Source organism: Engraulis encrasicolus, chromosome 17 (genome assembly GCF_034702125.1).
Source record: "Engraulis encrasicolus isolate BLACKSEA-1 chromosome 17, IST_EnEncr_1.0, whole genome shotgun sequence".
In the NCBI taxonomy this organism is placed as follows: Eukaryota; Metazoa; Chordata; class Actinopteri; order Clupeiformes; family Engraulidae; genus Engraulis; species Engraulis encrasicolus.
The window spans coordinates 13,051,326-13,078,168 of NC_085873.1; the positions used below are offsets into that span (position 1 = coordinate 13,051,326).

General features: G+C 44.3%; 2 long non-coding RNA genes across 3 annotated transcripts; one reads left to right on the forward strand and one right to left on the reverse strand.

The window, feature by feature from the left end:
- The first annotated feature begins 19,696 nt into the window (after positions 1 to 19,696).
- Positions 19,697 to 21,825, forward strand: LOC134467252 (uncharacterized). Of its 2 annotated transcripts, XR_010038493.1 has the most exons (4): positions 19,697 to 19,859; positions 20,184 to 20,341; positions 20,804 to 20,860; positions 20,985 to 21,825. It is a non-coding gene; the product is annotated as an uncharacterized LOC134467252 (long non-coding RNA). The 2 variants fall into 2 exon arrangements; XR_010038492.1 differs by lacking the exon at positions 19,697 to 19,859 and having other exon boundaries at positions 20,061 to 20,341.
- A 433-nt stretch (positions 21,826 to 22,258) lies between these two features.
- On the reverse strand, positions 22,259 to 26,798 carry LOC134467253 (uncharacterized). Its single transcript, XR_010038494.1, has 4 exons — positions 26,427 to 26,798; positions 25,945 to 26,102; positions 25,413 to 25,469; positions 22,259 to 22,557 (listed from the first exon to the last, which is right to left on the reverse strand). It is a non-coding gene; the product is annotated as an uncharacterized LOC134467253 (long non-coding RNA).
- Positions 26,799 to 26,843: the final 45 nt, after the last annotated feature.

Consider the following 26,843-nt stretch of genomic DNA (forward strand, 5'->3'; position numbering starts at 1 on the left):
ACACACACATTTCCACTCACCTCCCACTACCTCTTACCTCCAACCCCAACCTGTTTGTCTGCCTGCCTGCCTGTATGTCTGCCTTGCCTGCCTGTTTGCCTGCCTCCTGTTCACCTGCCAGCCTGCTTGCCTGCCTACCTGTCTGCGTACCTGCCTGCCAGTCTGTCTACCTTCCCGTCTGCTTTCCTGCCTGTCTGATTGCCTACCTGTCTGTCTCCCTGCTTGCCTGTCTGTCTGTCTGCTTGCCTGCCTGTCTGTCTGCCAGTCTGTCTGTTTGCCTGTCTGAATGTCTGCCTGCATGCTTGCCTGTCTGTTTGACTGCCTGTCTGCTTGCCATACCTGTCTGTCTGCCTGCCTGCCTGCTTGCCATACCTGTCTGTCTGTCTGCCTGCCTGCCTCCCTGCTTGCCTGCCTGCCTGTTTGTCTGTCTTTCTATCTGTCTCACTGTCAACCTGCCTGTTTGTCTGCCTGCTTGCCTGCCTCCCTGTTTGTCTGTCTCACTGTCGACCTGTCTGTTTGTCGGCCTGCCTGCCTGCCTCCCTGCCCGACCGCACACAAATGGTTTGAATAAGACTCCTGCATGACTGGGCCACGGTCTCGGAGACTCGAGCCCCGAAGACTGATAGTTTACTTAGCCTAAATACCCCCGATTAGACGAATCGAAACATTGTTGTTGAGCGAGTGGAAAGTGGAGGACCCACCACCGCCAAGTCCTCCCGCCAGCCTCTGCTGCCCGGCCGCTGCACCCCGGCTCCGGAAAGGACGAACTTCGACTCTTTGTCATGAGAAGACCACAGGGTATTGGCTGTGTGGATGAACGGCCGTCTTGACTGAAGGGCTGGAGTGTGGGGTGTGTGTGTGTGTCCATGCGTGTGTGTGTTTGTGTGTTTTTGGGGGGGAAGTAACAACACAGCATCAACAAAGCAACCCAAACAAAAACAGAAGGATGAATTATGAGAGGGAGGAGGAGGAGGAGGAGAAGATGGAGGAGGAGGAAGAGGGAGAAGATGATGGGGGGAGGTGAGGAGGAAGATGAGAAGATATAGTGAGGGTTAGAGAGGGCAATTGGCAGTGGAGCTCCACTCTACTCCGAGGGCTTCCGTAACTACCGCTAAAAGACATCCGACCGCAAGCGTGCGGTCCCAGCTCCCGAGCTGGAATGCGTTGCGTCACTTTTTCCTTCTCGCGCTGACAGTGTCTGTCAAAAAGCAACGGGTGTTGCCTCGGTTACGAAACACCGCAGGCACGTCGATTTGTCCGTCGCTACGGCCGAAAACCTAAAAGCATAGAAAAAGGGGCTCCAGGAGAAAGTCCGCGAATTGATAATGTGACCATCCATAACTCAGTACGGCACAGGAGTTGAAGTCGGGCTATCCAGCGCAAATTACTGCCTCATGGAACATGGAAGCAGGAAATGACCTCAAAGTGCACTCGCTTGCACTCAACATTGGGTTATGTATTATACCACAGCTTGGTTCCATTTCCTGTTTTGATGAGTTTGCTTGGAATGCCAATATACTATATTTTGATGGCGTTTTCTAAACTATGGGCAGGATTATTGAGCCAATAATTGTGTGGACAAAGCTGTCTCATTAAAGTCTGAATCAATATATGGAAATAAAAGGCATTAGAATTTACTTTCAAATGGCCATCATGTGAGCGATGTTTCCCTTCTGCATCCATACTGTTTTGGTGCAGCTTACACATTATAAGAATAACTTTAAAAATGTATAATGACAGATGATGGAAACGTCTTAAACTCCAAGTGGTGTGCACCATCCAATATCTGTCATGTGCAAAGCAAATATCTAGAGGAAATTAAAGGAAAAATGAACTGAGTCATCCTGTTTAACTCAGATGTCCAGAAAAATGAAATCATTATACGAGGAAAAAGAACAGAAGACTATGTTGCGCCAAAGGGATGATAACGGTTCTCAATCAAGAGGTCTTTACAAATACTGCCACGCTCCTTCATACATGGTTTCATCTGACTTGGTGACACCTCCCGTGTTTACATATAGTGATGTGGAGGGGGGTGGGTCATGGCTTGCCTGGCTCTTGCCCAACCTGTAGTTCCACGCAGCTTCAAGAGCTCCACAGTATTGAGCGCAACCAGGGAGCTCCAGAACCACACACACACACACACACAGAGGTCTGGTAGGAACAAAGCTAGGTTACAGCTGGACCAGGGCCCAAATTCTGTTCTGACCAATCAAAGCACAAATATCTACTGTTACTGTTGGGCCTAGAGCCTGTTTTAAAGTTCATATATACTGTGTAATAGACACATGGTGGAGACACTATTCTGCACTATTCTGAGGCCAGAACCCTCCATGACGAGGGGAAATGTGAAAAGGTCCTATTAGAGCATGGTCCTCAGCCTCTTCTTAACAAATGCCCCCTTATCATCATCATAAGCCTCGAAAAATATATATCCCTTTGACGCCCACACTGCCTGGTTTGGTGGTTCTGAGAAGCTGTTTACACATTCGTGGATATCTTTGGAAAACGCATTGGTTTTGTCCTCTCGTTTACATATAGAGTTTCTGTAAATTTAAATATCCCATTTCAGAGGCTAAAACGCACCTGTCACAGTGGAGTTTTTATTTCTGTCCACGTCGTGCCATGCTTACGCGTAAAATGTCTGCATACGTCTAAGCAGCACCTGAGTGAAATGGTCAAGTGTTGCCTTGGGCAGAGAACTTTGTGATGCAAAGTGCAGAGTGTATGCAGCTGTGGTCCCTTTTTTTAGACATGTAATGTGATTGGACGATGGGGTGATTTTCTCGGCCAATCAAGGTGATTGTCATCCCACTCCTGCTGCTGCTTTGAAGTGTGTAGACACCGGCGCCTCAGGCCTGACTGTAGCAGCATGTCACTGTAGTGCACAAATGCTCTGCACGCACGCACACCCTCTTGTTGGACTTGTTACTGTAGCGAACAAAAAAAGCAAAAAGACAAAGTGTGTTAATGTGTACAGTACACACAACATATACAGGCAAACGCACACACACACACACACAGGGCATATGTGAGTGGGTCAGATGGGTCGTCAGGTGCACTGTTCCTGCCTGTCACTCTCAAAGTGCACAGAGCTCATTTCCTCTTCTTGTAGAGAGCTGTGGCCAAATGGTTAGAGAGGTGGTCTTAAGATCAGAGGGTTGTAGGTTTGAATCCCATACTTACCTCTCTCTATACACCTCCATCCATCCATGGCGTTAAGTGCCCTTGAGCAAGGCACCCAACCCCACATTGCTCTAGGGACTGTAACCAACACCCTGTCAATAACTGTATGACTGAATAACAGTATTAAAGCATCAGTAATGTAATAATAATGTAAATGTAATGTAAATAAAAAGATTTCAATGTAAGACTTAAAACAAGCTAAACAGAAGTCCTAAAGATCAGCCGTGTGTGAATTCATGAACCTTGCTCTCGTGCGGCTGCACGTCAGGCTGTTTTGCTTCTGTCTCGTCATGTAACCAAAACCGCTCCGATGACTTCACCATCGCTAGCATGCCGGCCTCGGACGGCTCCTGTCTTGCCCACACACTCGCTCGCTCAGCTCCGTTCTCCGTCTCTTTTTCTCCAAACACGCATCAGAAGCAGGCCTGTTATAAGCAGACAAGCAAGCTAGGCAATTGTCTTGGGGCCCTCAACTGACAGGCCACCCCTGGTAATGTACTTGTATTCAAACGACAGCAATGACAACTTTTTGAGGCAATATATTTAATGTTCAAAAAGTGCAATGATACTGCTATGCAAATCCCTCTTGAGCGGGCTCCTGCCGAAGGTTGGACTGGACTGGGCTGAAAAACCAAGTAGGGCATTTTTATCCAAGACCGGTCCATCAGGCATTGAGACAATGAAGCCTTTGACAAAATAAGCGTCAAATAATATGGCCAATTTCGACAGCCAAAGTGCTTTATGAATAGCTGACTCTAATTGATCTCGAAGAAGCCTGCTGTAGAGGCGGCATGAGGACTCATAGCAATGACGGAAGGGACATGCCAAATGCATCAACAATCCACTGGGCAAACGCCTTGTATGCCATAAGACCAATGCAACCATGCTCCTCTCCTAATAGTTTGATGTGAAAAAAGGGCCCCCACGTACTTCTTCGCCTAGGCCCCCCAAATACCTTGAAGCTCCACTGGCCTGAGTCTCTCATAGCTCAGCACGCCGGACCTATAAATCCATCATCATCATCATTGATGACCCAAACTCTCCACTCCGACATGCACACACACACACGCACACGCACACGCACACTCACACGCACACGCACACGCACAGGCACATGCACATGCACACGCACACGCACACACACATGCACACGCACACACACAAATCAGACCCGAACGCTCCACTCCACTCATCCCATGAGAGACCTAATCTCGCAACCACAAAACGTCTTCCCACCAGACCACCAACCCGCCAGTCATGGTGGAAAATAGTGGAAAAGTTGTTTTTACGTTTGGGGAAAGACAACAAGGCCCTAGATATGTGCAGTATTGAGATCTTCTCAGCCACTTTTATTGGACTGGTGCACTTCACTGCAGTCAAACGTGTGCTACTGCGCAATGTTTATTGGCCAAATGATCATATTGCTTAAAACAGGAGTTACCAACCTTTTCCAACTTGCGGCCCACTTAAAAATATCCGCGAATGTCTCGGGCCCACCTCTGACCCCATAAACAATACAAATCAGATAAATAGTCAAGGACAACATGCCCACGCACGCACACGCACACGCACGCACACGCACACGCACACGCACACGCACACACACACGTATACATATTATTTGATCGTTAGAGAATGGATGATTTCCTAATGAATGATTTCAATTCCCTTGTGGCCCACTAGTGTTCCCCTGCCCACAGTTTGAGAATCGCTGACTTACATGTAAAAGATATAATGAATGCAGCAAAAATTCTGGAAATGAACTACCAAAATATTACACTCTGGACCTTTAATATTGAGCCAGGCATTGGACAGGTATTGCTGTAGGTTTACTGTATAGGCCAGTCTGTGTATATTAATACAGCCTTCTGGCATTGTCACTGCAAAAAACGATAGACACTTCGATTCAATCACAACAAGAGGTTGGTCCGAAAGTACAGTTATTGAGAGGATTGCTGTGCAGCTACTGCACGCCTGACAGCAAGATGCATTTACTACATGGCCCCCAAAAGGTGCAAAAAGTGGAACGTTTTGATGGACAATATATCATCTAAAATACAGATGGGAATTACTCTTTAAAATAGGGAATATTCTCAATTTAAATGTCAACGTAAAAAAGCCGCACTCCCGGATCAATTTCTTGCAGTTTTAATACTGGGTTAGCATGGCAGACAGACAGACGTTTCGGCCTAAGCCTTCTTCAGCGTCAGCGTGAAAGACGCTGAAGAAGGCTTAGGCCGAAACGTCTGTCTGTCTGCCATGCTAACCCAGTATTAAAACTGCAAGAAATTGATCCGGGAGTGCGGCTTTTTTACCATACATGAACTTTGCTGTTTGCTCGCACCCAAAGACCTTGTAAGAAACTTTTCGGAGTTGAGCGCACTTTCTCTACTAAAACATCCCAAACGTCCCATCAGAGTCAGTGGATGTCAAAAATCAAAACAAAACCCTGGGGCCGGACTCACAACACTTTTTTTTCTTCAGAAACTTTTGTGAATCCGGCCCCATGTGTTTAAACAGTGAGCTTATAATGTATTTTGTATTTATCTTCTATCACTTGTACACTGTACTTTTGACAAATAAAACTCCTTTGGCATACATACTTTTTCACATTCTACAGCATATTTTGCTTCTGTGCTGTACAGTCAGCATTGGAGCAGGGCTACTCAATTAGAATTTCATTTGGGCCACATTTTAAAACCAATAACCAACCGTAAGTTGGGCCGCACATTTTAAGCCATGTGGCAATGACACTTCTCAAATCAGTACTAAACATCTTCTTCTAACGTTTCACTTAAGAGCATTGAATGTTCAATATAAGAAGAGCAAGATATTTATAAGAAAACAGTGTGTTGGCCGTCTGTGGCCCTTGGGCCACCAATCAATAATAATAATAATAATAATAATAATAATAATAATAATAATAATACAATTAATACACTTCATTTTTAGTGCCAATGACACTTTACAATACAGAATTTAAATATGGTAGCATGCTAAAACAACAATGCCATACAAGTTAAAAGGCATAACAGCAAGTAAAAGTCAGCAATAAGGGAAAGCAGTAGGCCTATGTAACAGAAATAACACCTGAGCAAACTGTGATTCAGTAAAATAAAACATGAGTAAGGTAAAAGTAAACAAAAACTATTGAAGTAAAAATTTAATAATGAGATAAATTAACCATAAATTATCACTGTGAAGGGAAAGCAATGGAGAAAAGGTTTTCTGCATGTATTTGTTGAATAGGTCTGTTGTTTAGTTTGTGTTCACTGCACTCAGTCCCCTCCCGTCTCCCTTGCGGCATGCACATGTACATTTACATGTGGTTACATGTACACACATACATACACACCACACATCCCTGCTCACGCACACGCACACGCACACGCACACACACACACACACACACACACACACACACACACACACACACACACACACACACACACACACACACACTACAATTACTATTACTCTAAGTAGCTCGCAAGCTTTCCTGTCCGCTGCGTTTCCTTACGCTCTATAGGAGTATATATGGAAAGCCGGCATGCCGGTCGGCCCTTGTTGCAGCTCCCATTTTTCCACTCAACTAATGAGCGCGATCAGGGATGGATTATGACTCCATGGGCCCCAGGGCCAAGAAAAAAGAAAGGGCCCCTTAGGTCTAGGGTTTAGGCCAGATATTAGAGAGCCTATGTTGTTGGGGGTTCAGGGGTTTCTGCCCTGGCAAAATGTGAAAATACAGTTTATAAAAGTGCAATTCTAACGCCATAAAAGAATGGAAATATAGAGGATTGGGCCCCCTTGGCTCTTGGTCCCCTTGGCCTGGGCCCAGTAGGCCCGTGCAGAAATCCGTCCCTGAGCGCAACAGACAGCAGCGCTAGTGAGAGGAAACACGGTGGCTATTTATGGAAACGACAGGAATTCGAAAGCCTTAATTGTGCTTAGTCTATCGCACAGCTCTCTTGCAGCAGGGTCGCTGACAGCTTTGGGAACTCATCTGAAAGGCCCCCCGACTCAATCCGTAAAATGTAATGGGGACAACTGACTCCTTTGTCCAACCCCCGGCTTCCCAGTGGCAGCGGGGGGGAAACAATAAAAAGAATCCGACCGGACTTGCAGAGCTTTTTATACTGTACAATGCTGGTTACCACAGCGAGCAGGGCAGCACTTTAGTGCTAATCGCTGATTGTTCTACCTCACTCGTCACGTGTACAAAGACACCTGGCCACCTGGTCCACTCAAACATTTGCTGGGATTTATCTTTGTGACACAGCATTTCACAGCACACAATGCTCACTGCAAACGACTAAATTGCATTTAAGCCTCAGCTGTGCAAAGGGGGCAGCCCCAAATGCTCCCCAAGGGAACAGTGTGGCAGGACGGTACCATACTCAGGGTACCTCAGTCATGTGGGAGGATAGGGGAGAGCACTGGTTAATTACTCCTTTCAGCAGCCTGGCGGGTCGGGAATCGAACCGGCAAACTTTGTCAGAAGTCTGAAGCCCCAAACTGCTTACCCATGACTGGCCAATTGCAGCAACCAACCTTGTAGGCCTAGCCTGGTCTTACAATACCCTCGTAATAATTCCATTTGTACAGTACAGAGGGTCTGGAATGGCAAAATTGAGAAACGATTATTGGAGGGAGGGGTGAATGATGCAGAAATTTGAAACGATTGGGTTATTTTACCCAAACACTTGGTCCTGACACTGAAAAATGATTACCAGTGGAAGGGTGGAACTCCCTTTGAAGTTTGAAATGTGTCATGTTAACCGTCTGACCACACCAAAAATACTTAACCTAAATGTCTATTATTGATGTAGTGTATATCTCATTGTCAATCTAAATCCCGGATGAATGATGAGGGGCTCAGGACCTCAGCCCTGGAATTCTAACGGCCACACAGAGTAATTCCGCTCCGCTCTCATTGACTTTGAATGGGGGCGATATCGCGCTTGACAGCGCGGAGTTGAAGCGATATCGCAGCGGGACGCAATTTGATATAGACAAGCTCTCTATATCATGCAAATTTGATGGTCCAATAACCAATCGGGTGTATGGTTAGCAAGGGCGGGAGTTACAATTTTTTTTGAAAAACATGGCGGCAATTTCTGTGATTTCCAACATCACGTTTTTGCTTAATATAAAGACCCTAAATCCTTATAAATGTCACGACTACCACGGATTGATGTAAAAATGCACCACGAACTTATGTAACACAAATAGGTTACTCCACATTGCCATTTGATCACTCGATGTTTTGAGCTAACCGGGTAAGCTAACGTTAGCATTTTACCAGAACCAGGCAGCTACAAGCTTATATTAGACTACTTCTGTACTTCTATAATGATATAACGGGGCTTAAATGTTATCTAGGACCAAAACACAATCGTATTTAAGCCATGTACACACTGTGTTGTTATATTGAGTGAGTAATGTGTGCAAACGACCGTTCGCCGTTTGTTATCTCGCTAGGTCTACCCGGTGTCAGCTGCGAGACAGCCCGCGCCGCGAGGCTCGAAAGTCGCGTGAGCAGCGTAGTTAGCCCTGGGGAGAATCTAATGGGAGTATCCGTGACCACACCCCCAGCGCGATATTGAGCGTCGCGGATCCCGCCTGGCAGTTTCCCCAGTGGGTACTAGCTGTAAGGGGTCAAGCATACCAAAGCCGAACGGAACGGTCGCGGGACGAACACGGTCTTTCTGCTTAGTTTCGGCCGGTGTGTTTTTCTCAGCCTTTCACACTGACAGCGTCGGCGTGCGCAGCCAGTCCTGTTAAAAAAAAACCCACAGCCAAAGCTAGCGTGCTACTTTGCCATTCATTTGAATGAGACACCGCCGGTCGCCGGTGTGAAAAATACGCTCGAGTTGTATTTTCCAATTGCAGCGCGGCTGTTACTTTGAAAAAAAAACATTTTACACAGAGATTCTCTCTAGGAGTTTGCAAAGGGATTAGGAACTAGATCAGGATCGGGATCAGGATTGGGATCGGGATCGGCTCCCAGTCCCGAGCACCTTCCCCCTTACAGTAGAGATGATTATTATTTATTTATTATTAGTTCATTTCACAGGGACAATGCAGTGCACATTATTACAACCATGACATGCATAAGTTCATGACAGAATGTGCAGATGTGAATACAGAGGCAGTTTTTAGCCAGATGGCTAATTTGCAACCCCTGTCCATGATCCAGCTTCCTATTCTAATGAAACATCACAGATTGATTAATCTGAAACTCCCTATCGACTCTGTCCGTCTTTCCACTTCCATGGGGAAAACATCTTCGAGGAGCTTGGATGAGCAGACGAGCCCTGGCTCCTAATGAAACCCATGTTGTTTCCTAGACGCACTAAATCAGTTGCAGCACACTCGTGTGCCATGTTTACTTTCGGTTGTCACTAAAGTACACAGCCACCAAGTGCACCGGTCGGACAAGCTCTGTTAGCCGTGGGTGTGTCTGTTTATTTACCGAAACACGGTCGCTCCACCCAGGTGTGTGGCCTCCGCTCCTCCACACCTGCTTAACGATAACAAGGTTCCGGATGCCTCCGCTCGCCTGCTACGTACGTGATCCTCCGTTGTTGCCTCCCGCTTACTGTAATGCATTGTTGCCTCTTAACGCAGTCTTGCATCTGCAGTGCACATATGGCCCTTATAATCAAATACGCTAAACCACACGAAGGGCGCACACAATCAGGCGACTTAGCCTAAAGACGACATCGCGTTGGAGCACGCCACCCGGGAGCGGGGAAAAGAGGGAGTAGAGAGTAGAGTGGAAAGAGTGTGTCATCGGCAGCGAGCGGGGAGGAATGACCACTCCGGAAGCCTTCGTCAAATACGTTGTGTCATTTTGCATGCAACCAAGTCGAGCGTCCAGACTGCGCAACATCTGCACTGCACAGGTCGCCAGTGGAGAGGCCCCAACAGTAAGGTCACACTTGTTTGCATTTCTCAGCGATGACAGCGCAGCCTGCCGACCTGTGGAAAGATGTGAGAGAGAGGAAGATGGAGAGAGGAGAGTGAAAATGAGATAAACGGGAGTCTTTAAATAGGCCTGCCTGGCTGTTGTCTTCCCGTGTGGCAAAATTAGGCCTTGTGCCTTGACCATGTTTCTTTTTCTCTTTTCCTTCTTTGTTGCGTGGCGGGAGTTATGACGTAAAAACAAGCTTGTGTTTACTGTCAAAAGGTCATTTGGGAATATTTACCCAAAACAGACGTGGCATTGAGTGAGAGCGTGAGGGAGACCGGCGGAGAGAGAGAGAGAGAGAGAGAGAGAGAGAGAGAGAGAGAGAGAGAGAGAGAGAGAGAGAGAGAAAGAGTCTCGCTGAAAGGTTTGGATGTCTTATCTGTTTACAAAACAGGGCGGATGAGTGCACCTGTTTTTTTCTGCCAATGTGTCCATCACGTCCTCCCTCCTCACGTCACGTCAGTCTGTTTTCCTGTTGTCTTCCAACACTACAGGCCACACCTTGATTACAACAAATTTGCCTCTGCAGAGTTGTTGAGATTCCACACTCACTCGGAGTTACTCACACCACACAGACAAAATATAAATTAAGTTTTGAAAAAAAGAAAGGAAATGAAAAGAATGATGGAAATCTGTGCATGTGGCTGTGATTTCTGCACTGTGTGCCACAGTTGCTTTGGCTGCCAAGGAGACGGAGAAGAGGAAGTGGCCTCTGGCATTTCCTGTACAGCTCAGCACACTTGCAAACTCGGGCACACTTTATTTTTCACAGAGTCCAAAAATAAAATATGACTGGAGAAGTGCCAGTTTGTTTTTCCTTTCTCTGTTGTTTTTTTTTATTCAAGACAAATATATTTTAATGGCAATAATGAACAGCAAATGCAGACTGTATTTTTATTATAGCATAAAATGATTGTGCTGTAATTTTTAATGATTTCTTTTCAGACACCCTACCTGTTTCCTCTATCTGATCCAGGAGGATTTTTTTGGTCAATACAGACAGCCAAAGAGCTTGAAAAGCCACAGTGGCATGAGGCGTGCGGTTGGCAGAGAAAAGTGGCGTTGCTGGGCTGCCAGGGAGTTAGCTAGCTAGGCCGAAGGGTACAAGCACTGTGCCAGACACAAAAAGGGAGAAAAAGAAGCTGTTTAAAAACGTATTCATATCCAGGCTATAGATGTGTCATTCCTTTCCTCTGATTCATTGAGACTGCACAACATGACCCATTTTGTCTACTCACAGGATTGTAAGTGGCACTGGTGGCAGTCGTTCATCTTGTTTATGCTGGGTCATAGGTAGGCCACAGCGTCTGTAAGGAAAGAGCTTGCAAATGACACTATGTAAGTCAACTTTCTGGCATAAGGCAATACTGTAAAAATATAATATAATGTTCTTTTGGCAACGGCACAGTCAAAGTAATATTATTGTTATTATTTGTTTCATTGAAAGGGTTATAGTTCTTTCTAAATTGTGTTTTATTGGTTTTATAATTCGTTTGATGGGATCAATTCAGGTCAGAATTTTTTTAAAGAGATCCATTGCCCAACAATTACTTCATTGGAGTTCACGAGGTTCAGGAACTTAAAAGGCTCAAAGGCTTTCAAATATTTATTGAACCTCATTGTAAAAGCCAACAGATTTTATTTAGCACTAGGTACAAATGAGCAAAGTACGAAACTAAACAACCACTTAGTCTGAGGCACCGATCAAGCAGGAAACGATTAGGTCATAGTCTGACAGAAGTGCGGGATTGAAACTAAATTGGCTGGCGTTGAAACCTTTACACCTTTGGTGCATGGGGATGGAATGGCAGAGTGCAGCGCTAAGCTTTGTCGGTGTCAACTTTCAGTCAGTCTTCAGCAGAGACATGAGCAGGATGGGAGAGTTGAGTTGGGTGGTTTGGTTTTATTTTCAGCAGCACGTCCTTGTGAGCACAGCATTCAAGGGCAGGGAGAGGAACTCGAATGGTGAGAGAGAGAGAAAGAAAGAGAGCAAAAGAGAGAGCGAAAGAGAGAGAGCGAGTGTGTGTGAGAGAGAAAGAGAGCAGTGTGTGTGTGTGTGTGCGTGTGTGCATGCATGCTTTTCCTTTTTCACTTGTAAGGACTCACGCAACACCTCAGACCTCAAGATTTTGCATCCTCGTTGATTACCCTTCAGGCTGCATGGTCACTGACAACATTTTCATCTCCAGGCTGCTTGCTCAGTCCTCATTGAACCCCTGGATCTTTGGACTGAAACTTTGGCAAAAAAAAAGAAAGAACGAAAAAAAAAAGAATCAGACACTGCGGGTGTATAATTCCGTCAACTTCCTGTCCACTGCTTTTGTGCACAGCTGTGTGTCTCATTAGCACGGCACGGTGCAAGAACTCTGGGCCGCGCCAGACAACTCTCTCCAGCCGGCCGTGTTTTCTAGGGTCACCACTAGGGCCGTTTCAAGGCATTCAGGAGCCCTGGGGAAAGAGGGACTTGGGGGGCCCTCATCCACCCGATTGTTCTCTTTATTCTAATGGACACAGGGGCCATGTCAAGAGCATGATTGCACTGTTCGTTCACTATATATAGGGAGGTGCTGCCACACTCACATAGTTGTCATTTGCAAGATATAGTCGTTACCTGGGAGTGTTGTCAGCTGGGGGCCCTGGCCAATTGTCTAGTTTGCTAGCCTGGGTGTGACAGGCCTGGTCACTCCATGTCTTTGTAGTCCTGTACTACTTCTGAGGATGGTGGATGGGCCTTCGACAGAGACGAGAATATACTGCTGCTGTGTACAGTATGGCTGTGATCGGCCTGATCACCTGAAGATTTCAATCACAGCTGTGACAAAGCCATTTTAGCCAATATAACCTCAAAATGAGAGAGAGAGAGAGAGAGAGCGAGACAGACAGGCACACACAACTTGTGCATGTGGGAGGAGGGTCTCAAAGAGGGACTCATTATCATAGGCTTATATACTGTTGGAGAAGTGACCATGGCCTTTTGTTTGCGAGGGCCAGTATAGAGTCAATTATGAATTGTTTATCACGATCAGCTGTTTGACATGAAGGAAACAAGTCGCGCTAAACAGAGGAAAATCGGTCCGGGTATTGTCCTGTTTCCAGCAGTAGGCTGCACCAGCATGAGTCCATGGGGGTTATAAACAGAGCCGTGTCCGGTCCCGCCGGGCAGATAACATACGGATCATAGCAGGATTAGGCCCGCCAGGAGGCCCTTATTGTGCAGCATCCAATACATGTACAAAGGTGACACGTCTACACACCATGCATTATGTTTACACAATAATAAGGGGGACGTCTACTGTATGGGCCATTCTAATGCCAGGAAGCTGAGTAAACACTATGGCCCCTGGGTGAAGACAGCGAGAAAGGCCCTCTCTCTATCGGTATTGCTAGTTTACAAGGGTCAGGATCACCAACTCTTCAGGGTCACCAACTCTTCAAAAACCATTCATCTTTATCACTGAATCATTCGAATGTCAGTCTTTGTTGTGGATTTTTAGGTAAGTTGTATGACCTTAGACATTGTAGGCTACACGTGCATGTACGCACATCTCTATGACGAATGTAAAGAACAAATGAGTCCAGTCATCTTTATATTAGTGCTGTATTTAATAGCTGATGATGTTTGATAGTTACCTGCTGACAATGCAGTGGAGCCAAAAGGATGCTGTAGAACTAGCTTCAACCAAATCAGAGACTGGTGCAGAGGACATCCTGGAAAAGAGAGTTTTGTTGTGTTGTGATGAAATGCCATTTTAAAGGCCCAGGTTCACCAGTTTACTGGATATTGCTGTGGGGCCTCCTGCATTCTCTCTGGTTTGGTTTGATTGGTAGCACGGCACACTACTACCACAGATACTCTAGGAAGACCAGATATCCCACTGGTTGATTTCACGGTGTATTTCCGGTTGCCGAAACGAGGCAGGTTTGTATTAGTTCTATGGCAGATTTAGAACTGAAGGGGCAGTTCCACCCTTGTCCACGTGGTGGCCCGGAGACCAGAATGAATGGAGTCCTATGGAGCAAAACCCCTCATGGTGCCTTTATCTCAGTATATGATTTTTTTCTTGTGTAATTCGGATGTTGCTTTCGAAAGACTATATATAGAAAATACCCACGGCTGAGTTTTAGATCTTTTGAGACACGCATATGCTTAAAAAGTGATTTTTAAGTGTCTAGCTCCATTGGGTCCCATTCATTCTGGTCTCCGAACCATAGAACTAATACAAACTAATACAAACAACTGGGCTTAATAGCGAGTGGCTAGGCTGTTCTTATAAGGGCTGTGCTACTACTACAGGACCGCTAACAGCTTTGGCCGGCCACTGTGCTGCTGTGCAGGCGACCCAGGTTAGATTCCGGCTGAGGTCATTTGCCAATCCTTCCCCATCTTTCTCCACTTTACTCATCCTGCAAGAACATAAGCTGGGGGGCAAGTGCCTCACATACACCCTCCTTTTATTCTTCATCTAGACTCTACACTATTTGTCTTGCCCTTATTGTTGTATCTATATTCTTTTAACTTTATCTGATAAATTGTGAAATCTGGTAGACACTATAGAGGCTTTATGAATGTATAGCTTTATGAATTTGTCATTTTTATAGGCCTATATCATGACTTTTCATGAGTATGACTTCTTTATATGCAGTATATGCTGTCAAGCTGCTAACCAGCAGTCCCATTCACAATCAGTTTGTTCGCTTAAGATACATGTAGTAATTGGGTTTCTCTCACTGTATTGACCCAAAACCACTCTTTCCCTGGAACGAAATTAACAGCAAAATCCAAAAATATGGTTGGCAGGGGGTTGGCAATTATAATAATGATGATCTCAACCCTCCTCCACATTCATTTTTATTTCGCCACAAATCAGTAAAAGCAAATAGGAAACAACTGCTGTGGCAGCAATCCCTCTGGAAAAATACACACTGTGGAACCTTCTGAATGGGCATGGCAGGCGCTTCATTTCTGGCCTACACCACAAGTGTGTGTTGGGGGGTCAGGCGGAAGACAACATTGTGGAGGCAGTGGGATGGAGGCGGTGGATGGGTTTTGACAGACCACCCCACGTAGACCCCCTGCGAGCGGTGGTTATCCAACCTCTCCGTTGCCCCCTCAGGGCTGTTTATCGGGGGGCGGGTGAGAGCCACGGGCCCCAGCTGACCGCGGCAGTTCCGGAGGGGGGTAGGGATGAAGACGAGCCCCTTCGCTGTGTTGACTCAGTTGCCGGTTAGCTTGAGGCGAGACAACATTCCCTGAGGAGGGTGAGGCACCTGCGGCCCCACAGGCAGAGCAGGGCTCTACTTCCCCTGCTTCACACTCACCCTGACCCGAAGCCAGTGATACAGGGCACTTCTTGCTCCACATACACACATACATGCAGTACATGCACCCGCACACACACCTATGCACACAAACAGAACAAGCATAAACACATACACAGAAAGAGGAGCACATACATGCACACACGCACACGCACGCACACACACATGCACACACACATCTGCCTCTGTGGGGATTTCACCAGTCTCATCCGGATCCATGTGGCCTATAACAGTAGGTAGGTCAGGGCACTTTGGTTTCCTTTGTAGATGCTAGAAGGCGGATACAAATCAATCCCACATAACGTGTTCCAAGTCTAGAACATCAATCATGCATAAAGTGTGGCAACTCTAGAATTATGATGAAGTGCTCTAACTCTTAAAGTGATACTGTCCCATTTTTGGAAATAAGCTCATATTACATATCCCCTTGAGTTAAATGGTTGAGTTTTACCTTTCTCCTGTAGAGTATGGAAGTTTTACCTCTAAGCTAGCAGTTAACATTGAATTCTTTGAGACCAGCTGGCGGCTAGGTGTAGAATAAGCATATTTCCAAAAATGGGACAGTATCACTTTAAGCTAGGCTCAAACTACACGACTATCGGCCTGATTCTCGGCTGAACCCCCCCCCTTACGACAATCGGTGGAATGTTACCCCCAGGACCATCACAAGCGATTGTCGGGCAAGATTTCCTCATCGTGTGCGATGTTCTAAGATAGAATTTTGGCAGCTCAAAGAGTCGTCGATCGCAAACAACCTGACCTGCCAAGTTGGTGGGGGTAGTAATTAACCAGGGTCTCCATCTCCGATCTACCCCATCCTCGTCCATGACTGAGGTACCCTGGGTTAACGCCCTGCCACACTGTTGCCTTGGGGCACTTTTTGTGGCTGACCCCTGGCAAAGGTGAGGCATAAATGCAAATTTCATTGTGTGCTGTGCCACAATGGCAGTTGGACTTTTCTAGGTCTTTCACTTTCATCTGTTTTTTCCTACTCAGTATGACTTCAGATCAAGACCACCCAGAGACCCAGTGCTTTAACATTACGTTACTTTTGAGTCTAAAAATAAACGTATCCCTCTTCTCTTTTTAAAACCACATGTGCACTATTAGGAAGTCCTGCTGCCCTGTTCTGCAGTGTTACTGATGGCAGAATGGGTCACGAGGCCATAAAGTCATTGGGCTCCGGAAGCCTGCCTTCTAAAACTTGCGTTATTTGGGGGCACTCTCATGATGTGCATTGCTCCACCACTGGAACACTGCAGTAGATGTTGAACAGCCCCCCACCCAAATGGAGTCTGAAAGGTTTCAAAAGTTTTTAGTGAAGATAGAGAGCCTTTGTTGGTGGTATTCAGGGGGGGAAATGTGAAAATACAGTAGTTAAAAGTGTCATTTCAACACAATCTGAGGACACTGTACATTAAATAAAGACCAATAATGAAGTGTTTTTTTGTAGCACAGAGGTTTGGGCTTCAGGTCCCCCTTGGCTCTTGGGCCCGTGTGCCTGGGCCCAGTAGGCCTGTGCAGTAATCTGTGCCTACCACAATCATGCACGGCCTGCATATCGCTGTCCCGCCTCACCGGCCTGGCACTAGACAAACATCATGAAGTGACTCACAATAATGAAAGAATTACCTTAGCCAGAGAATGTTGAAGAGAAAATAACTAAGATTTTTTCTTGATGGGGGAAAAACAAGAAACATTCCAGACAAGTGAGAGTAAAACAGTTTAATGTGAAAGTAAAACAAAAGTCATGAGCACAGAGCATGGCAGGCGTCAGGCGGGGGAAGAGATTGAGTCACAGTCAATGCAAGTAGTAGACTAGTACCGGAATCCTAGATTGTGACACCCAAAGGCATTTGTGAGACAAAGACTTATTTTTTTTCAATTTGGGTGTGCTGAGTACAAATCTGCAATATGCCTAGCTTTATCTGACCTCTGTTGACCTCTAAAGGTCATTGAACTTTGACACTGAAAGTGTACCTTTTTCAAAGTAAACGTGAGCTTCCAATACTGACCAAAACTAATCCATTTGTCAATTTAAATCCTCACTTTGCTTAAAATTAATTCATTGATTGCTTAAAACCTGACTAACTGGGTTCAGTTGGTACACTTTCAGTGTCAAAGTTCAATGACCTCTAGAGGTCAACAGAGGCCAAATAGAGCTCGGCATATTGCAGGTATTCAGTACACCCAAATTGACTAAATAAGACCATTTGCTGACTTTGTCTCAAAAATGCCTTTAAAGCCCTCGGCAGGCTTTCTGCGAGACGCAAATTATGGCGTCACCGCGAGCAACCGACTGCACATGCTTGCTTTAAAAGCAGTAGACCAACACGCAAAATACTGGCAGTGGATTGCGATAAGGAAATTGGGAACACAGACTGTAAACAAAACAAAATAAGGACTCCCCAGGCAAGGAGACGATACTGCTACTTCTACATTTGCACGCTCCTTTGTCAAAGTGCAACGGGGAAGTATGATCGCAAATCGAATGTTCAAGCTCAAGACGGTCTTGAAAAGTTGCCGCATCGTCGTTTTCTCCAGAAGCACTTGTATGGAACTGTGCAGTCTTTCTTACGATGGCCCCCAGGCGAGTTTGAAGGTATCGCACCTGACACACTGGTTGCAGTATCTAACACGCGCAAAATTGACATGAATCGCCTAAGTTACCGCACTCATGCACGAATCGCGCCCGCACAGGCATATCCTACAGCTAGCATATCCTACAGCAAGCATACCGTGGGCCTAACTCCTTAAATAAGCTCTTTTACCAATTTTGGTATTAGTCTAGAGGTGGATAAGGCAACATAAGGGTGTTGAGGCGATATGGGCTACTTTGTCGAGATGAACTACCAAGCCCAAGCCCTATCCCCACACGTAACCCTTAGAGGTGCTATTGTAGTGCATTGTAATGGCTTGTTGGCTCTGCTCGACGGGTCGCTCATATATCCAGTAGTAGGCACGACACCGTTGCATGTGCTCTGAAAATGTAGCTGAAGTAGATTGAAGTGGATCACATAGGTATACGTATAGACTTTTAGGTGTTTTCTTTAGGTATACGTATCGTGGCGAGCCTGCCAGACTTGCCACAATAATGGATCTCCACTGTGAGTAGCAGAACTCGTTAAAGAGGTTGAAGAGCTAATTAAGAACTCGTTAACGAGGTTGAAGTGCTAATTAGTGAAATGAAGTGTGTTAAGAGCACTGGCAACATGAGCACACAAAATGACTTTCACATCCTCCATCTGGTTTGTTTAGCTGTTTATGGATGTTTTAAGAGCAATTCAGCTTTTTATGACCACTAAAGCTATAACGTACATCAGTTCTGTTTTTCCCCTTTCAAAATGATGCACATAATTTATTGGCTATATTTTTAACTTCATGATATCACTGCTAACAGGGTCACCACTAAACTCCACGAAAGACATTACAGTTGGCCCTATTTTCTCCCCTTTGCTGAAAGTGTGAAAATCTTATTCTCCTTTATATATTTGGCCCCTGGGATGGATTATGGTCATTCTGCACTCGGTCTGCTGAAGAGGGCCTTTATTGTTCAAAAAGCAAAGATAGCATGGGCTTGGGGTTTTTATTTTGAAAAGCTGTGAAATTGGTTTTGAAAATAGCAAATGACAATTGAACATGATGAAGATGTTAAATTCAAGGTTACAGTACATGCAGTGCTTAATTTGTCAAGTGGGAGGTCCTGGAGCGCAGAGGATGGGTGGCTCCCCCCCGAGAGGGATCTGTGATGTATTTCCATGAGGTTCCATCCAAGGTTCCGGAGCTCTCGTCTGAGGTTCCGGAGCTAGCTCCCCCTTGCTCCCCCTCAAATTAAGCACTGAGTACATGTGTCAACCATACTGAATATCGAAAACATCTCATATAGGCTCATTTTTTTTAATGTACATCTCAAAGCCATTTTCAGGGAGGCTGACAGCTTTGGCTAGGCCCAGGACAAAATCATTTGAAACGGGCCCCCACTCAATACCTACAATGTAATGAGGACCCAATTCTGGACCCATGCACGATCTGATATCGCCAAGTAATTAACACTCCTGGACCGATGTGAAAACGTTCGTCCAGGATTAATGTTATAGCCAACCAATCAGGGGTCATTAGAGGTGGGATCATTAGAGGTGGTACGTCATCAACAGGGCGACTAGCATTTCCAAATATTCGCCTTATTCACCCGGAACGTTCTAAAGACGTTGAGGGGTACACTTCAGGGGTGCATGGCGCCTCAGTGTTGTGTGCCCAAATGTGCGTCCTCAAAGAGAAAAAATCCTACCGTGGACAGACTTTCCACCGTTTCCCCAAAGAGCAGGCACTTCGCCGTGAATGGATAAATCACGTCAAAAGGGATCCTGGTCCATAATTCAAGGTAAGATGCGAAATTGTGTTCAATCATACGCATTAGCTAGCACAAATAAGCTAGCTCGCCAAACTTGTCATGACTCATGTAGCCTAATGAAGCGAATGCCTCGATGAAATAAAAAAATATGAATGTGTAATTACACAACGCTACATTCATATGATATTTCCAGATCGCTATTTCAAGATTATGCTTTTAATTGTATGGTAAGCGATCCGATGGCCACTGATTTTGTGCTACCAGAACCAGTAGCATAGGGCAGGCCTACTTGTGCTAAAATCAAGTTGTTTTGCTAACGAACTAAAATGCATACCCTGGTATTTATGGTTACAGATCAACGCTGAGACCAAGGTTTGCTCTGAGCACTTTGAGAAGCAGTGTTTTGTAAAGACCGCCCGTGGTATCACAGAGCTTATAAAGGATGCTGTGGCAACTTTGTTCGCCTGGACTTCAGAGAGGCCAAAGAGGAGAATCATCATTCGCAGACCGAGGTTACTTTGTTCAGTCAATATTCAACTGACATGTGTCTACCAACCCTCATAATAATAATAATAATAATAATAATAGAGAATAGTTCACCATAGGAATAGCCTACATTTAAGAGGAGATATAACTTATTTGTTTGCATTGATCATGTCCTCCTGAGTCATGAGCCAAAGATTTCAAACTGTGATGTTATTACATTGCATTACATTTCACTTAGCTGACGCTTTAATTTTATTCAAGCGACTTGGTTATTGTTTGTCAGGGTATTGGTTACAGTCCCTGGAGCAATGTGTCAATGAGCTGTGTTAGGTGCCTTTCTCAAGGATACTTCAGCCATGAAGATGTCAGTAGAGGTCAGGGGGATTCGAACCTGCAAATCCCAGATTTAAAGACCAACTCTCTAACCACTCGGCCACGGTTGCCCTGTGAATGTTGTGACTCTCCTGTCCTTTGTGTTTCTTTTTCAGTACGGATTCCATGGAGGTGGATGAAAACCAGCCTGATGTGAGAAGGGATGCCTTGAGGTAAGTTAATGAATTGTATTTAGTTGTGCCATAGTTTGTAATTCATTACTGCATTCAGTTTTATATCAGTTAGGAATTGACCGTTTGATTCACAACTAGTAGTGTTGTCTTGTTGTCCCTCCAGCACAGATGTACCTCCTCCACAGCCATACCATGATTATGCTGTTCCACCGCTGACACCAGAGGGACAACTTGAGGCGGCACGCAAGCACATCATAGAGCAAGACAAGTTAATAGCACAACTTAAAGGGACACTGTGTGAGATTTTTATTTGTTTATTTCCAGAATGCATGCTGCCCATTCACTAATGTTAACTTTTTCATGAATACTTACCACCAGCATCAAATTCTAAGTATTCATTATGACTAAAATTGCACTTTTCATACATTAAAAGGGGGATCTTCTCCATGGTCCGTCATTTTGAATTTCCAAAAATAGCCATTTTTAGCTGCAAAAATGACTGTACTTGGACCATATTTGAAAATATTTGTTTATTACTTTCATGTAAAGATCAAATTTGGCAATAGGCAGCCCAGTTTCAATGTGCAGCATAGTTGCAGTACCTTTTTTTGACCATTTCCTGCACAGTGTCCCTTTAAAGATAAAGTGTTCAGTGTGTCAAGATTCCAGTGATGATAGTCAGATGTCATTTTACACAGGATTCCCAGACTATGCCACCTTTAAAGCTGTATATATGGCTCTACAGCCCACAGCCACAAGCATAGTTGGATGGAGTCAGGCTCAAAGGCTTAAACAAACAGGGGTACAGGTCATTAGACAGGCATTTAATATCCCCAAACTAGCAACTATGGACCAGTTATTTCTCTCTCTTTCGCCTCAGACAGGGTTTTGCTGAGCAGGACCTTGCGGTGCGCGTTGGTGTGTCACAGTCAACTGTGAGCAGAATCTGTGTCACCTGGACTAACTATCTATACATTTTAGGATCTCTCCCCATTTGGCCTTCAACAGCCACAGTAGATGAATGTATGCCTACTTGTTTTCAAAACACTTACCCAGACACCAGAGTCATTCTAGACTGTACAGAAATATATGTGCAAATGCCTAGTTCGAAGGTACTTAACTCCGAAATCTATTCCCATTACAAGGGCAACCCAACTTTCAAAAGGCCTGATTGGTATTGCCCCGTCTGGTGAGGTGTCATTCGTTAGTGACCTGTACACAGGCTCCATATTCGACAAGGAGATTACAGAATTGTCCAGCATCCTGGCAATGCTTGAAGAAGGCGATTTAGTCATGGCAGACAAAGGGTTTCTGATTAAGGAAATGCTATCAAAATGAAATGTCTCCCTTGTGACTCCACCCTTTTTAGGCCCAAGTGGCACTTTCAATGCAGATGAAGTCACAGAAACACAAACAAGCGCAAGACTTCGTATTATGAAAAATTCAGTCACAAGTGAAATAGGAAACATACATTGAATTGATGTTTATTTCTACAAATCTCTCATGCTTTAAGTGTGCATCATAGATCATCTTATTATACTAAATGTTATATTATATAATAATGTATTTTATTATGCATACATCACTTCTCTCTGAAATTGTAATAAACAAATCTGTGAAATCCAATCATTTGTTTTGTTTACTGACTGACTTTTTTCTACAGTGCAGGCAGGAAGGAGGAGAAAAAAAAAACTATTGAGTTTAGCGTTCATCTCTTGGTCATGGGAAAGCTCCACCTGTAATAGATCAGAAAACAAAACATTAGAAAAATGTTGTTTACAGCATATGGGTCAATGACATTTTTTTTGTGTGGCAGAGGTCAGGTGATGTAATCACAGCTAGAACCATATTGTATTAATTATTTAAATTATTTGAATACTGAAATGTACCACCCTGATACTGATATGTTTGTTAGATCCATATTGAGGCTTACAGTCCTCTTGGCGCAAGTAACTTAAGTAATGCAACTGTAGTGTAATGCCATGCATTTTAAATATATTAACATTGTAGTGTACGGGATTATTTTGAAAAGACAGTAACATGTGATCAGTAATGCATTACTGTTTTTGAGTAACTTGCCCAACACTGGTAATGACTAGAGTAACTAACTAACACCAAAGTCACTATGACTTCAGTACAAACACAAATAAGGTGTGGAAGTAGCACGTCTGCACTAGGCTGCTCTAATCAGATTTTCTGTCATAATTGAGATGGCTAAACTGGTAGTATTAGCTGCTGATGAATAAGCTTTAATTGCGCTATCAGGCTACACTACTCTAAAAGGCAGCCATCAGTCTGCTACTTCTCCACTCTACCCACCAAAGGCAACTACGTATTTGGTCAAAACGGACTTAAAATTGATATAACAAACTTCTTGATTACTATCCTAGCTAGATTGGAATGCCCTGTAAAGCTAACTCTTGGGCACGTTGGTAGTTGCTATCAAAATAGCTATGCAGCTTAACAGATATGCAGCACTAGTCCTGGATGAATGTGATGCTGTATCAGTCCAGGACTAAAGATAAGCAACAACACTCCAGGATGAATGTGATGCTGTATCAGTCCTGGACTAAAGATAAGTAACAGCAGTCCAGGATGAATGTGATGCTGTATCAGTCCTGGACTAAAGATAAATAACAGCAGTCCAGGCTGAATGTGATGCTGTATCAGTCCAGGACTGAAGATGGGTAACAACACTCCAGGATGAATGTGGCACTGTATCAGACCAGGACTAAAGATAAGTAACAGCAGTCCAGGATGAATGTGATGCTGTATCAGTCCTGGGCTAAAGATAAGTAACAGCAGTCCAGGATGAATGTGATGCTGTATCAGTCCTGGACTAAAGATAAGTAACAGCAGTCCAGGATAAATGTGGCACTGTATCAGTCCTGGACTAAAGATAAGTAACAGCAGTCCAGGATGAATGTGATGCTGTATCAGTCCTGGACTAAAGATAAGTAACAGCAGTCCAGGATGAATGTGGCACTGTATCAGTCCTGGACTAAAGATAAGTAACAGCAGTCCAGGATGAATGTGATGCTGTATCAGTCCAGGATGAATGTGGCACTGTATCAGTCCTGGGCTAAAGATAAGTAACAACAGTCCAGGATGAATGTGATGCTGTATCAGTCCTGGACAACAGATAAGTATTGTGCATTTTTTGACCACTGTGTGGTCAAAACAGGTACTGCAACTATGCTGTTCATTGAAACTGGATTACCTATTGCCAAATTTGATCTTTTCATGAAAGTTTACTAAGTAATGAGGTAGGCTAAAATGGCCCAAGTATAGTCATTTTTGCAGCTAAAAATGGCTATTTCTGGTATTTCAAAATGTCGGACCATGGAGAAGATCCCCTTTTTCATGTATGAAAAGTGCAATTTCCCCAGTCATAATCAATACTTAGAATTTGGTGGTGGTGGTTAGCATTCATGAAAAAGGTAACATTAGTGAATGGATGGCATGAATTCTGGAAATAAACAACTAAACATTTCACACAGTGGACCTTTAACAACAGTCCAGGATGAATGTTCTGTAGAGTAGAGTATAACTTTAATGATCTTAGAGGGAAATTAAGGAATGTTGTATCGGCCTTGGATTAACAAGTAGTGGTAAGTGAGACTGATGATGAAACATGGTCCAGGACAAAAGTGATGAACTAAGCTTCTGCCCCTCTATTTAAACTTTGATAGCACAAATAAAGGTGTGGAAGTAGCACGTCTGCACTAGGCTGCTCTAATCAGATTTTCTGTCATAATTGAGATGGCTAAACTGGTAGTATTAGCTGCTGATGAATAAGCTTTAATTGCGCTATCAGGCTACACTACTCTAAAAGGCAGCCATCAGTCTGCTACTTCTCCACTCTACCCACCAAAGGCAAGATGAATGTGGCACTGTATCAGTCCAGGACTAAAGATAAGTAACAGCAGTCCAGGATGAATGTGATGCTGTATCAGTCCTGGACTAAAGATAAGTAACAGCAGTCCAGGATGAATGTGATGCTGTATCAGTCCTGGACTAAAGATAAGTAACAGCAGTCCAGGATGAATGTGATGCTGTATCAGTCCTGGACTAAAGATAAGTAACAGCAGTCCAGGATGAATGTGGCACTGTATCAGTCCTGGACTAAAGATAAGTAACAGCAGTCCAGGATGAATGTGGCACTGTATCAGTCCTGGACTAAAGATAAGTAACAGCAGTCCAGGATGAATGTGATGCTGTATCAGTCCAGGATGAATGTGGCACTGTATCAGTCCTGGGCTAAAGATAAGTAACAGCAGTCCAGGATGAATGTGATGCTGTATCAGTCCTGGACTAAAGATAAGTAACAGCAGTCCAGGATGAATGTGGCACTGTATCAGTCCTGGGCTAAAGATAAGTAACAGCAGTCCAGGATGAATGTGATGCTGTATCAGTCCTGGACTAAAGATAAGTAACAGCAGTCCAGGATGAATGTGATGCTGTATCAGTCCTGGACAACAAGACAACACTACTAGTTGTGAATCAAACGGTCAATTCCTAACTGATATAAAACTGAATGCAGTAATGAATTACAAACTATGGCACAACTAAATACAATTCATTAACTTACCTCAAGGCATCCCTTCTCACATCAGGCTGGTTTTCATCCACCTCCATGGAATCCGTACTGAAAAAGAAACACAAAGGACAGGAGAGTCACAACATACACAGGGCAACCGTGGCCTAGTGGTTAGAGAGTTGGTCTTTAAATCTGGGATTTGCAGGTTCGAATCCCCCTGACCTCTACTGACATCTTCATGGCTGAAGTATCCTTGAGAAAGGCACCTAACACAGCTCATTGACACATTGCTCCAGGGACGCACTGTAACCAATACCCTGACAAACAATAACCAAGTCGCTTGAATAAAATTAAAGCGTCAGCTAAGTGAAATGTAATGCAATGTAATAACATCACAGTTTGAAATCTTTGGCTCATGACTCAGGAGGACATGATCAATGCAAACAAATAAGTTATATCTCCTCTTAAATGTAAGCTATTCTTATGGTGAACTATTCTCTATTATTATTATTATTATTATTATTATTATTATTATGAGGCTTGGTAGACACATGTCAGTTGAATATTGACTGAACAAAGTAACCTCGGTCTGCGAATGATGATTCTCCTCTTTGGCCTCTCTGAAGTCCAGGCGAACAAAGTTTCCACAGCATCCTTTATAAGCTATGTGATACCACGGGCGGTCTTTACAAAACACTGCTTCTCAAAGTGCTCAGAGCAAACCTTGGTCTCAGCGTTGATCTGTAACCATAAATACCAGGGTATGCATTTTAGTTCGTTAGCAAAACAACTTGATTTTAGCACAAGTAGGCCTGCCCTATGCTACTGGTTCTGGTAGCACAAAATCAGTGGCCATCGGATCGCTTACCATACAATTAAAAGCATAATCTTGAAATAGCGATCTGGAAATATCATATGAATGTAGCGTTGTGTAATTACACATTCATATTTTTTTATTTCATCGAGGCATTCGCTTCATTAGGCTACATGAGTCATGACAAGTTTGGCGAGCTAGCTTATTTGTGCTAGCTAATGCGTATGATTGAACACAATTTCGCATCTTACCTTGAAATATGGACCAGGATCCCTCTTGACGTGATTTATCCATTCACGGCGAAGTGCCTGCTCTTTGGGGAAACGGTGGAAAGTCTGTCCACGGTAGGATTTTTTCTCTTTGAGGACGCACATTTGGGCACACAACACTGAGGCGCCATGACAGCTGGTGCGTTGCCGAATGCACCCCTGAAGTGTACCCCTCAACGTCTTTAGAACGTTCCGGGTGAATAAGGCGAATATTTGGAAATGCTAGTCGCCCTGTTGATGACGTACCACCTCTAATGATCCCACCTCTAATGACCCCTGATTGGTTGGCTATAACATTAATCCTGGACGAACGTTTTCACATCGGTCCAGGAGTGTTAATTACTTGGCGATATCAGATCGTGCCATAATAATGTACAATTCTGAATAACTTTAAATCCT